Raw genomic sequence first — 14,206 nt, forward strand, 5'->3', positions numbered from 1 at the left:
GGTGAACTCACTGTGACCATCCTTAATAACCATTCTACTGAGAATTAGTAGGTCAAGTCTGTACTGTAGTTGGACCAAACAAACACCTGAAAAGTTCACACCCTGATGTTTACAATTTCTACAGGGGAAAGATCTGTCCTCCTTGGATTCTGTTAGCAGCAGCAATTGGGCTTCCACCATATGATTATTGCATTCAATTTTGGCATTTAGCTACAAGCAATTAGACCTCAGGAACTTTTGTGGATAAAGATACAGAATTCCACTTCAATGCATGCTTCCTTTACACAGGTTTTATGTTTAAATAGAGAGTTATAAATATTAATAAAAACCACTATATTTTAATTTCAAATGAATCCCAAGGGCAAATTGATATCAGTCTTCCCAGAAGATTATTTTAGCAGTCAATGAGGTTGAAATTAGAATAGCAAGAACTAGCATGACTTTTATCAGTTGTCCTAACTGCTCTTGGTAGGCAGCAGGGGTCTAATTCCCAAATCCGTAAAGACCAGTCTAGACAAATGCCAAAAGTGTTTTAAGTATTCCCCCCATAAGTTTAGGAATATCTGTCTTAGCAAAGTGAAGAAGAACCCTCACATGCTCCAAGGAGATAGGTAATAATTCTGCTGACACCAAATTAGAAAATTTAATATTCAAGAGTTGCTCACATTTAAAATTAAGGGACTGAGTCCCAAGAAGGTATATAGCTCTTGAAAGGATAAACATTTACTTGTAATACTAGACACTAGTTTTTACAGTTTTTACAATTAGAAATTCCTTTAAGGATTTCGGGTCAGGACACACTTGGCCTTGAAGGAGACTGAATTGCACCCAGCAAGTGTTGACTAGCTATAAGCCCAAAATGTAAAGAGAGAGACACTTGTCTATGCAAGTCATTAAGCAAAAATTACTTTATTGAAATGCAAGGACTATCTAATAATATATAGTATATTAGATCTTGTGTAAATGCCAATAGAAAAATATTTTTAACAGGGAATTCCAAATGAATGTAACTCAGCACTTTGAAGAGTCAAGGAAGAGAAATCATAATGACCTTTTCAAGTATTACTATTTCTATGCTCTTTATTGCCCTTTACCATATTCATTATTATAGTCTAGCTGGAACAAGCCAAGTGAAAACCTGTAAACTGGAATATCACCATTAACTTTAAAATGTTGCTCTTGGTGATCACAAGCTAGAAACTGATGCCTCTAGTTCAAGGTCTAGTTTAGAGTAACTCCATTAGCAGTGAAGCTAGAATCTTTTAGTGGTATAAGGTTAAATTGGTGTTGGTGTTACCAAACACAACACACATTGCCTCTTGGCTCTACTTGGCAGAGTGAAATTTTACTAAGCAGTGCTCTCCAGTCTTAAATTCTTTCATTCTTACAATTTAAATAATGCCATCCATCAATCTCTAAACTTCAGCATATATTTGGGAGAGACATATTATAGAAGGTCCATCAATTATTTCAAAAATAAGTTTGCAAATGAAAAGCCGATCTGAGTATTTCCATTGCTTCATTCATTCATTTTTTAAAACATCATAATCCTTAATGCTCATCTTGAAGTACAGTTCACATTTAAATTGAACTTACTTCTGTGTCAGTAGCTTGGAATTACTGCATTAACATTCTGTTTTATACTGTGTAGATACTGCTTTGTCCTGTGTTTATATGACTGTTATTCAGCCATTGAATGTCTTCGGGGGAATCACTTATGACAAGGAGTCCCACATGATCTACTTCTATTCATACAGCAAACTTTATTTTTGAGGAGAACTAGCCTCAAACTATTTTGAGGGCTGACAAGCTTGCGGCGCTCCAGATATTGCAGGACTGCAACTCCCATCAGTCCTGGCTACTAGTCATGTTGGCTAGGACTGATGGGCTTTTGAGTCCAGAAACATCTGGGGATCACAGTTTAGCCATGGCTGGGCTTCATGATGTTCTGTACAACATTATGGGACAAAATCCAATCAGTGATCACTTTCTATTGCCATCACCTAGGAATTTTCATCGTTACACCTTCTGAGACCCACATCTCAACAGGGAGCCAGCTGCTATCATCAGAAACCTATGACCTTTGTAATTGTCGTCTGCTCAACTGCTGTGTTTTTCTGGCCAGGAGGGACAGCGTTAGCAAACAATGGATTGGGCAGAAGGAACAGCAGCTTTCACTGCCTATACACTGATCAGCCCTTTCTCTCTGGGCAGGGATGGGGACTTGACCCAGTAGGAGGGCATGTATGCAATTGGCAGGAAGGAAGAGAGGACCCCATTAATAGCATCTTGACTAAGCCCCTTCTTTGAACTGACAACCAGTGTTGCCAATAGGCATGATCCCAGCTCTACTTACACATGCACATAAGTCATGGAATCATAGAGTCTGAAGGGACATTGGGGGCCATCTGGTCTAACCCAATGCAATGCAGGAATCTTTCGTCCAATGTGGGGCTTGAATGCACAGCCTTGTGATTAAGAGTCTCATTCTCTGCTGATGTCAGGCTGAGGTGTATTGAGGAATGGTGGGAGCCTTCCCCTCCCCCTGCTCCTGACCGGGATCCTGAAGCTGCCCGGGAGCAGTGGAACAGTATAGATTTGGAACAGTGGTTTGAAGAGGGCCATAGTTCTGAAGACAAAAGTTAGGAAGAACTGGGGGGCGAACAGCAAAGTGAAGAAGAACAGGGAGAGAGAGAGCTAATACACTCACTCTCTCATGCTAGAAAGTATTCAGCCTATCAGTCCAAGGTCACGTAGAGCAGATAAGGTGGCTACACAAAAAGCACAGTGGTTGCCAGATCAGGTTGCAAGACGGAAGTGACTAGGGTGTGTGTGTGGGTGCAACCCTTAATTGGGAACACCTTTATTCCGAGAATGGATGCTTTGTTTTTTTGCTGTGATCATTAAAGACTCTTTAAATGGTAAGGGGCTCTTTTCACTTTGTCCTGCTTACCTATGGCCGGGGGGGGGGGAGCCCAGAGCCTGATAGCTGACTGCTTTGACTGCAGGCAAAAGCCTTTAATTCTTAAGTTTTAGGCCTTGAAATCAAAGTGTTTAAGAGTCAAAGATCTGTTGTGCTATCTCTTATAAACCACAGTGGGTTGGAAAAAAAAGTAGAGAAGGAAGGAGGTGAAGAGAGAGAACCAGAATGGGTGTGAGAGTGGGTCACACTCCCCCCCCCCCAGCAAAGAAGCAACAGTGAGAGTAGGGCTGCCTTCCAAACCAAAGCAAGACATGTTTCAGTTCAGTTAGGTCCTTACGTTTTGTAATATTACAATGCTTAAGTGTCCATGGTAGCTTTCAAGGAGGGAAGAGGTGGTGAAAACCAGAATAACTTTGCTCCACTCCCAGGACCTCCTAGCAGCTCCTCTAGGACTAATAAGCACCCGCTGCCACTGGCCAGAGCTATCACATTGTCATTTTTTTGCCTCAAAACACATGCCTACTTCTGCATAAAAATTAAAAATTAAAAATTGGTGGAGTGCCTGTTTCCAGGATCATAATATGCATAAAATGCCTTGCATTGCTAAACAGTTTTACCCTACAAAAAATAATAATCCAATACTTCCCTCATTTACCATTCCTCATTCACAGCAGTTCTATTTAGGAAACACCAATAGTTTGAGAGGTCCCTATTTGAGAACTAGTTTGAATTAAAGTCAAAGCAGCATCCCCTGCAGCCCTAGATTAGGGAGGCAACATTTTATCAGCTGCTTGGCAGCTTAAACTGTCAACAATCTTCTTGATATATTTATAGTCCAGGGATGTCCCTCAACTACTTTTGGAGCACATGTGCAATACAAATGAGCATCGTTCGTAACAAGGGCTTCTCTTTGCAGGATTTTTTTTTTTAAAAATAGTAATTCTAGCATGGAGCCCCATTAGAGAGAGATTTGGTTGGGGGATTTACATGCCAGACCTGCATCCTAATGAGTGAACACCGGCCTCATTTAAATTCTACAGAATGCATTCATTGTTTTAAATGAGGCAAGAAACTGCCCTGTAATGTCATAGCTGTAAGTTGTCGCGAAGGGATTTGTTTCGAAGGCCCCCAAAATTCCCACCCAAGATACAGAATTACTGTTTCTAAGTTGATTCCCCACCCTCACCCTCTGAAATGTACCTTGCTAAAGTTTGCCTGAGCTTACTGAATACTACATTAACAAAGTATGATGCAATATCAACTGCAAAAAGGCACAATCTGAGCGGGTTCCCCCCTCCCCCCAATAGCAATTAGTAGCTCTAAATAACTTGGCTAAATGGAAGTCTGAAAGTGCAGCCAAGCATATAAACCAGTCAGAATGTTTTAAAGACTGTGTTTTTCAATGACTGATGTTGATACAGTTACCAAAGGTAATGTGTAGTAATCATTACACAAGCTATTCAGGTCCTCTTGGTACATTATATCTTATGGTTTTCATTAGGAAAGGCTACTGAGACGAACCAAAAAGAGGAAGCATTTGTAGAGGGGACTTTCCTGCTGTCATATCAACCCCAGATGTGCATCCATGACAGACAAAACTAATAAGCCTATTTGTCTCAAAATGTAATGTTGATTGGCAGGCACATGAGAAAGAGCCATACTCAACAGCAGGCATCCCCAAGCTGCGGCCCTCCAGATGTTTTTGCCTACAACTCCCATGATCCCTAGCTAACAGGACCAGTGGTCGGGGAAGATGGGAATTGTAGTCCAAAACATCTGGAGGGCCGAAGTTTGGGGGTGCCTGCTCAACAAGATGCATGGATTCGATTAGCTCTTAGATTTACTCTTAAATATAGATTTTCAGGGGTACCTCTTGACCAGGCATAGGCAACCTTGGCTCTCCAGATGTTTTGGAACTACAACTCCCAAGATCCCTAGCTAACAGGGCCAGTGGTCAGGGATCATGGGAATTGTAGTTCCAAAACATCTGGAGAGCCAAGGTTGCCTGTGCCTGCTCTTGACCATTCCTACCTGATGAGAAAGCTCGTCCATTCTTTTAGCATTGGACCCAGTTGGGGCTCTTATTTGCATGGTGACTGCAATGCTCCATTTGAAAGTTTAACAATGGCACAATATACACTTTGGGAAGGGCCAAACTTCAGTGGTAGAGCATCTGTTTTGCATGCAGAAAGTTGGAGACACAATTCCTGAAATCTCTGAGTCGGGCTGAGAGAGACCCCTGGCTGAGATCCCAGAGAGCAACTGCTAGTCGATGTGCACAGTTCTGAGCTGGATGGACCCATTGTTCTGTCTAGGCATAATTCAGCTTCTTTTTGTTTCGGCTGCATTTGCTAAAGCCCATTGTATCAGTAAGCTATGGTTTTCCCAGTAGTGATGTATGGAAGTGAGAGCTGGACCATAAAGAAGGCTGATCGTCAAAGAATGGATGCTTTTGAATTATGGTGCTGGGGGAGACTCTTGAGAGTCCCATGGACTGCAAGAAGATCAAACCTATCCATTCTGAAAGAAATCAGCCCTGAGTGCTCACTGGATGGACAGACCCTGAAGCTGAGGCTCCAATACTTTGGCCACCTCCTGAGAAGAGAAGACTCCTTGGAAAAGACCCTGATGTTGGGAAAGATTGAGGGCACTAGGAGAAGGGGACGACAGAGGACGAGATGGTTGGACAGTGTTCTCGAAGCTACCAACATGAGTCTGACCAAACTCCGGGAGGCAGTGGAAGACAGGAGTGCTTGGCGTGCTCTGATCCATGGGGTCACGAAGAGTCGGACACGACTAAGCAACAGCAACATTGTACCAGTGATTCAGCGCACAGATTTTAATACTGAAACAACATGAGTCCTGAGAACCTTGAAAGGTGTCTTCCTTTGTGACCATCATTTGTGGACATCATTTCTCCCAGAAGTTCATGTCTTCTACAAATGATACAAGACCAAATTTTAGTGGTCCCAGATGTGTAAGACATCTTAAGAATGTAACTACTGTAAGATACTTGGAATTGGGTGGGTGGGGGACTGTATTAGTGGTTTCAGTGGCCGTACTGCCATTCTTTTACTGTTAAGCCTTCATGCTTACCCTGCCCTGCTAATGATGTGTTCTTTTTATGTTTTACCATAGATTTCAATTGTATTAAATTTTGTCTGTTTAACATTATGAACATCCTTGAGACCTCATTGGTGAAAGGTGGGGTATTATTAATAAAACCTAATTTGTTTTAGAAGAGTTGTTCCCTGCCCTGAGCCTCATGGAACAGGACAGATTAAAACTTAAATAAAAAAAATAAAAAATACAAGATAGTAGCATATTGCTGCCCACAACAACCACAGAATATATAGGTTAGAATCATAGAGTTGGAAGAGACTGCAAGGGCCATCCAGTCCAACCCCCTGCCAAGCAGGAAACACCATCAAAGCATTCCTGACAGGTGGCTGTCAAGCCTCTGCTTAAAGATTTCCAAAGAAGGAGACTCCACCACACTCCTTGGCAACAAATTCCACTGTCGAACAGCTCTTACTGTCAGGAAGTTCTTCCTAATGTTTAGGTGGAATCTTCTTTCTTGTAGTTTGAATCCATTGCTCCGTGTCTGCTTCTCTGGAGCAGCAGAAAACAACCTTTCTCCCTCCTCTATATGGCATCCATATATATGCTGCACTCTTGTGGAGGAAAGCATAATGAACCAGTTATGTTCTGATGAAAGTCCTCCAGGAGAAGGAGTAGTAATCCTGTTAATGATTCATTCATCCCACACTTTACAGTGCATTTCTCTATCACTTTCCAAATTGCAAAAAGCCTTGTTTGTTTGTTTTTTAAGTGGATTTACAGTGCTCCAGTGACAATAGTATTTTAATCCACTTCAGTCATGCAAGCCTAAAGTTCCAGTAACTCCTGAAAAATACTGACTGTCAGGAGGCACCCTAATGAAACACTAGTATAAAAGCTGGTAATGTTTTCTGCTCAAAACAGCTCAATTTTAAACTTCCAAGGGTACGTTTAGATATAGCTTGTCCATAGTCAGGTTGCATGTCACTCACATGCACAATGTGAAGTCAACACGTGCTCACTTGTGGCAGTAACTACAATCACATCTTCAGTAACATGCATCTGTGAAGACAGATTAAGATCCACTTTTACTGATATATTACTAAAAGGTAAAGGGACCCCTGACCATTAGGTCCAGTCGTGACCGACTCTGGGGTTGCGCGCTCATCTCGCATTATTGGCCGAGGGAGCCGGCGTATAGCTTCCAGGTCATGTGGCCAGCATGACAAAGCCGCTTCTGGCAAACCAGAGCAGCACACGGAAACGCCGTTTACCTTCCCGCTGTAGCGGTTTCTATTTATCTACTTGCACTTTGACGTGCTTTTGAACTGCTAGCTTGGCAGGAGCTGGGACCGAGCAACGGGAGCTCACCCCGTCACAGGGATTCGAACCGCCGACCTTCTGATCAGCAAGCCCTAGGCTCAGTGGTTTAACCCACAGCGCCACCTGGGTCCTGATATATTACTTGCATATTATTCACACAATCAGATATGCTTAGCAATTCCTGGTTGAGTTTCCCTTACACACACACAAAAAGAAAGCAGCAACAATTTAGATGCAGCACATCTAGATCCAGCACATATGGATGTTCTCTAAGACAGCATTCAGATGCCCCGCCTGGAGTCTGCTAGCTGCTGTGCCAAAGATAAAGATCTGTGTTGAGTGACTCCACAATGTACCATTTTTCAGAGCCACTCCTGGATAACCTTTAAATGTGCACAAGTGAGATTTCAATCTGGAGCCCATCACTGGTAATGGCTCCTTTACATGTGTCCTTTCCATGTGTCCTAGTAGTGGACAGAGTTTCCATGAATGGTATGCAACCTGTTGGTGGCTTTCCTACACACTGCTTGTCCCTCCTGGGTCTTATCTCAAACATTACCTGCAGAAGCGTCCAGGTGAGTCTTTGAAGCTGGCAAGAGTTTTGAACAAACTAGGGGCAAATTTAAACAAAATTTAAAGGAAATATTTGTTCAAATGAAATTAAATGTAGCATGATTTTAGGTATCTAAAAACAAACAAACAAACAAACCCACTAAATGTTTTTAATTATACGTTTAGCAAATCAGCTGTGCTTCCATACACCACAGAAGACAATTCTGACTGCACTCCCTTGTTACCATGCAATTTTATCTGAGGGGGAAATCTGCTCTCCCTCTTCAGTCCTCAAAATCAGTTCACAAATCACGGCCTGATAAGAAACAGGAACAAACTGTTTATACTGGTCAGCTCTAGAACCTATTTTTACTAATCTCTGGACTTCTCTAAAGAGATCAAAATATCAAAATCTGATTAAAAGTGAAAACATCTGGATATACATAGATATATATCCTAGTCACCCATAGTCCCTGTAGTCTGGTTGAAGCAAGAAGGTTTTTGGCCTGCAGTTTATTTTTTTTAAGTATTATATTTGAAAGCCCATTTCGAAATTGTCAGTTTGCTTCTCAACTGTACGTGTTTTTAATTTTTTTTAATTCATAGTACTTTCAGCTCAGTAATGGCTAAATAAATAAAATAATAATTGCCCTATGATTTTCAAATAGCAGACATTTAATATATATTAATAGAGAAGGATTAAGGGGGGAAGTACTTCTATAGCACTAGCAGTAAATAAAAAGCAATGTAAATTGCCTTCCAGATGTCTTATTTATTTCCCCAAAGAGTGAAGTTTGAGTTGTTGTGGCAGCCTGTATTCACAGCAGTCTGCTAAAGATATTAGCACTTGTCAAATACAAATTGATTTCTGTCTAAACTGTCCTTCAGCCTCTTTAGCTCCTAATCAGGTTGTGAAATTGGATGACTTTAAATTCCTTTTATTCGTGTTAGTGATGTCACATACCGTTTTGAAAATTGTAGCAATTTTCATTCAGTGCTGGCCTTGCTGAACCCTCCCCCATCCTCCAAAAGAAACAGAACAGAATGTCTTCTAAAATGAGCAAATATCATCTTAGTGTGAAGCCATCTGAGTGGAATGTGGGACATGTCTGAGCCATGTCTGTGCAGTTACAAGGGTTTCATAGGCAGGGGTGAAAGATGGAAAGACAGGTAATCAGTAATACTGGATGCTATGGTGGTAAGGAGCTTAAATGGATGTCCAATACAATAAGTAGCAGTACCAAGGAGATGTGGGTGGCGCTGTGGTCTAAACCACTAAGCCTCTTGGGCTTGCTGATCAGAAGGTCAGCGGTTTGAATCCCCGCAACAGGGTGAGCTCCCATTGCTATGTACCTGCTCCTGTAAACCTAGCAGCTTGAAAGCATTCCAGTGCAAGTAGATGAATAGGTACCACTGCAGCGGGAAGGTAAACAGCATTTCCATGTGCTCTGGTTTCAGTCAAAGTATTCCGTTGTGCCAGAAGCAGCTTATTCATGCTGACCACATGACTTGGAAAGCTGTCTGCAGACAAACGCTGGCTTCCTTGCCCTGAAAACAAGATGAGCACTGCAACCCCATAGTTACCTTTGACTAGGCTTAACTGTCCAAGGGTCCTTTACCTTTTACCTACCCAGGCAATAGCTTATAGCAGGTTTCCCTACTTGTGATTCACCAAGGTGAATGCAGTCTACCAGTGATGATTGACAGCAGGGATGTGATAGTCCTTCTGCTTTTGCTGCTGCAACAGGCCGTGATGTATGGCTGGTAGGCCATGTTGGGCACAGTGGGCCACTAATTTTCTTATTTGTGATAAACACAAAGATCTAATGCCAGGAAAAGACTATGGTCCAGGAGGAGCAGAGGCACTTCTGAGACTAATATCTAGACTTCATTTTGTCTATTATAGGCTTCTTCTTCTTTTAATGATACAGACGAGACGGAAAAGGACTATTGATGTTGCATCTAATTTACTGCAGAACCAAAATGGTGTGTGTTTGCTTGCAACGTCTTTGCACTCTGTGAAAACATTTGGGGATTTTTCAAACCTCTGATGAATGGATGCAAATATGTTCATAAGAAGCTGGGTGTTAGGGTTAGGGTTAGAATGTGTCTCCATTGCTTAGGTAACTATCAGGTGGATGCTCCCTCATTCTTCTCCAGTATCATGCAATTGGCTGGTTGTGACACAGTATGGATGAGGGTGCTCATCCCATTGAAAGTAATGAAGGACAGATGGATTGCATCTGTGTTTGAATGTACCTTTGAATGTGGATGTCCTCTATTTGCACAGCATTAATTTTGATGGCTTGTGCAGCTGGATGTTCATATAGAGGCATTGAACTGGACACATTTGGACATGGATATGGAGTGTAACGTGCACCAGTGTACATAGAGCCAAGAAGTCAAAGAAAAAGGTTGCCTATAAAAGTTGATAAGCAGAACAGTGACAATATTTGCAAGAATACAAATTAAAGGCCCTGCTCTGAAATTGCTTGGCCTGCTCAGAGGGCGAACTGCTATTTAGGGAGAGAAAGAGAAAAAACAGTTATGAGAAAATCAGAGATGTCTTTTAAAGAGATATATTACATAAAATTTACAATATTGTTACTGAAACCTCCCATCAGGGTCTTCTTTGTATTTAACTGGGTGTTATTTAGAAATGTGATCAATTATTTTCAGTTATTGGGAACAATTTATCAATAACTATCCTCAAACAAGCCTCTACTCTTATGATGGTGTTTGCATTGAAATAGTGATTGACACAACATCCTAATTCTTATTATTAAAAGCCAGACTAGCAGATATAGTATTATTTAATATTATTTTAAACAATCCATTTGTAACCATAAGTTTTTATTCTTCGAACTTTGGGGGAGATTAATTAAAGATAGGGCTCAGAATTGCTTGCCCAAGTCCCCCTGCAAACCCAAAGATCCCTTAAATGGCAAAGGGAGGCTTGCTTGTTTTTATTAACCAAGCGGGTTTTTTTTTAAATGTAAAAGGTAATTATTTAAAAGCAATAAAGTCTAAAAATGGGCCTTTAGATTCCGAGAAACAGAATGAAACCTAAGGATTAGAACTGACTCTTCTCCACATGTCAGAAGAATTGTGCAAATAGCCTCCAGCCAACAGTTCATTCTTTCCCTCAGAAAGAGAGGCGAGACAGAGGAAGAGGGAAGGGGCATGGCTAAAATGGACACTGTGATGTTGCTAAGTTCCCACTCATCCCACTGAAACAGATGATGCCATGTGCATGTGCCCAGGTACTTTGGTCAAATGGCATGCGGACAACAACCTCCTGTGTCCTGACATGGGTCTGCAGCAGGCTTGCTCCCTGTGGGATAACACCAAGAAGGCAGGAACGACTTCCATAAACTGTGGTGGAGATGTGGGTCAGAAGCTAAGAAGAGCATAGGTCTGGATCTTTGGGGAGTGTCAGGAATGGCATGTCCAGAGTTTAGGCCAGGGGTCCCCAAACTAAGGCCCGGGGGCCGGATGCGGCCCAATCACCTTCTAAATCCGGCCCACGGACGGTCCGGGAATCAGCATGTTTTTACATGAGTAGATGTGTCCTTTTATTTAAAATGCATCTCTGGGTTATTTGTGGGGCCTGCCTGGTGTTTTAACATGAGTAGAATGTGTCCTTTTACAGTGGAACCTCGGTTTATGAACACCTCGGTTTACGAATTTTCGGTTTACGAATGCCGCGGACCCATCTGGAACGGATTAATTCACTTTCCATTACTTTCCATGGGAAAGTTCGCTTCAGTTTATGAACGCTTCAGTTTATGAACAGACTTCCGGAACCAATTACACCCATGCTTCGGGTTAAGTACGCTTGAGGTTGAGTACTCCACGGACCCGTCTGGAACGGATTAATCCACTTTCCATTACTTTCAATGGGAAAGTTCGCTTCAGTTTATGAACGCTTCAGTTTATGAATGACTTCCGGATCTAATTGTGTTCATAAACCAAGGTACCACTGTATTTAAAATGCATCTCTGGGTTATTTGTGGGGCATAGGAATTCATTCATTCCCCCCCCCCAATATAGTCCGGCCCCCCACAAGGTTTGAGGAACAGTTTGCTGACCCCTGGTCTAGGCCCTAGACTGAAGAGAAGAAAGATGCAGATGGTTTGCTTCCCTGACATCCAGTTTCTGAAATCCTCCCCTCTATTGGCCTGAGTGCTCATACCAGTATTCTGTTCTCTGCTTCCAGGCATATTCATTCTACAGTTCTCTTGCCCACATCCATTTAGATTCCTGGAGGGTCACATGCAAAGACACCTAATGTTTAGAAAGTCTGCAGATTTTGTTCCATTTTAGGCTTAGGTGATACTTTGCTTTTATTATAATTTTGGCTTTTGAAAAAAGTGTATATTACTTTTCATTGAACTATTGTTTTGTTGCCAGTAAGTATCTTGGATTGAGACTAGTGGTCATGATACAGGTTTAATAAAGAAGAGTCATCATAATACAGAATAATTTACTACCTTCACGTGGCCGCTCATGGTGTTGTTTTACAATATAGATTAGCATCATAACATGGTACGCAGGGACATGGTAGAAGTTATAATTCTTACTGACAGAATGAAAGTTGAAGGCTGCTTCATATTTAAACCACCTGAGCCATCTCCCAAGAGGACCAGTATTAAAGTTTGACAATGAAAAGGAGAGAATGACATTTCCTAGTATGACCCAGAAGTAGCTTCTGACTTCAGCAAGCACCTAAACTAAAATAATGAAATTTTTATGATCTAGAATTTTTTTAAAAAAAACATTTATGGACTTTTAATAGCTCCCTGTGAGGGATTTACACTTGGGTCTCATGGAATAAATGTAAACGACAGAGAGTTGGGATTCAAAATGTAGTCCCAAAAATGTTTCTAGAATGAAAACATGAAGTTTTCTTCTACTTTTTCTTCTAGGTTAATATTCCTGTAGACTAGAGCATATCCTGGTATGGGTATGGTTTTCCTAAGCCACAACAGGATAAGGACCAGTGGGGAAGAACAGCTGGAACCACAATCACATGCAAAGTAAGAAAGAAAGTGGGTGATGTGTGGTGCCAGGTAGGAGACAGAAATTAAGGGCAGGTGAGACTAGTCACTTATGCTAAAGAAAAGGCACGAATTCTGTACAATTCAACTGACAAACTGCTCAGTCAACAGGCCTGAAGGATAGCAATTAAATGTCCCTGTAGGAGCTACTTCGGTGGTGATACTCAAATATCCAGTGAAGGAAATATCCTCCTCTATTCATCCCATAAAGCAAGGCCAAACATGTCCCTTCAGGTCTCTCTCTCAAGCTCTCATAACCCTTCACAGGCCATGTCTCCTGCTCAGACCATGCCTCCTGCCTACTCCACATACCTCACTGGTCTACTCCAAAACCTGCTCTATTTTTCAATTTAATTTTTCTTTCTGGAATGTGTCCTTGAACTATAATGATGCCTCTTGCTTGCCTGGATGGGCGAACATGTAGAAACCTCTTTGATGTGGCTGGACTGCAACCTATTGTACAAATACATGACACACACCTGATGTTCTACACACTACTGGTGTGTGCCCCCATAAGGTTTCCCACTAGAAACCTAGAGCTAAAAAAAGGTTCACAACCCATGCCATATTAAGAACCCCCCAAATATGTAGAGCCTTGGTTTTTATCACAACTCAGGGAACAGTTTTGATGCAATTTATTCTGGAAAGGAGGTACCAGAGCTATAGATTGAGAACTTTCTTATTAATAGGTGGCAAATTATTATTATTTATTAAATTTATATACCGCCCTATACCCACAGGTCTCAGAGTGGTTCACAGGGTAAAATCACAATATAAAAACACAAAATACATACAGCAATCAAAATCAAAACAACCCAATAACAATCCAATAACACCCCCTGAAAAAATAATAACCAGAGAGGAAAAATAGAATTTAAAACACACATGTGTGGATAAATTTGCCTGGTTTTGACAACAGTTTGTAGGTGTGGCACCAAACTAATCTGGAAAGATGCTGAGAGTGGAGGTTCATACTGTCCTAGAGGAGGTCATTCTCCACTTTCGAATGACGATGGATTTAAAAACCAAACTAAAAAACAGAAGTTTATAAACAGGAAGTGGAAGACACTTATTCCTGCTTATTTCAGGTTGACATGTCTGAAGCCATGCCTAGTGATTATGCCTTGGGAGGAACAATTTGTTATCAAGCATTAAAACTGGCTAAGCCAATTGCAGTTAAAATTGTAACATCTGGGCAGATTTTTTTATTTAAAAAAATCATATGGTATGTCACCATCCTATTTTTAAATGCTGCAACCCCCCCCCCCCCGCTGTTGCATTGTGCATC

Source organism: Zootoca vivipara, chromosome 9 (genome assembly GCF_965207765.1).
Source record: "Zootoca vivipara chromosome 9, rZooViv2.hap1.1, whole genome shotgun sequence".
Classification (NCBI taxonomy): Eukaryota; Metazoa; Chordata; class Lepidosauria; order Squamata; family Lacertidae; genus Zootoca; species Zootoca vivipara.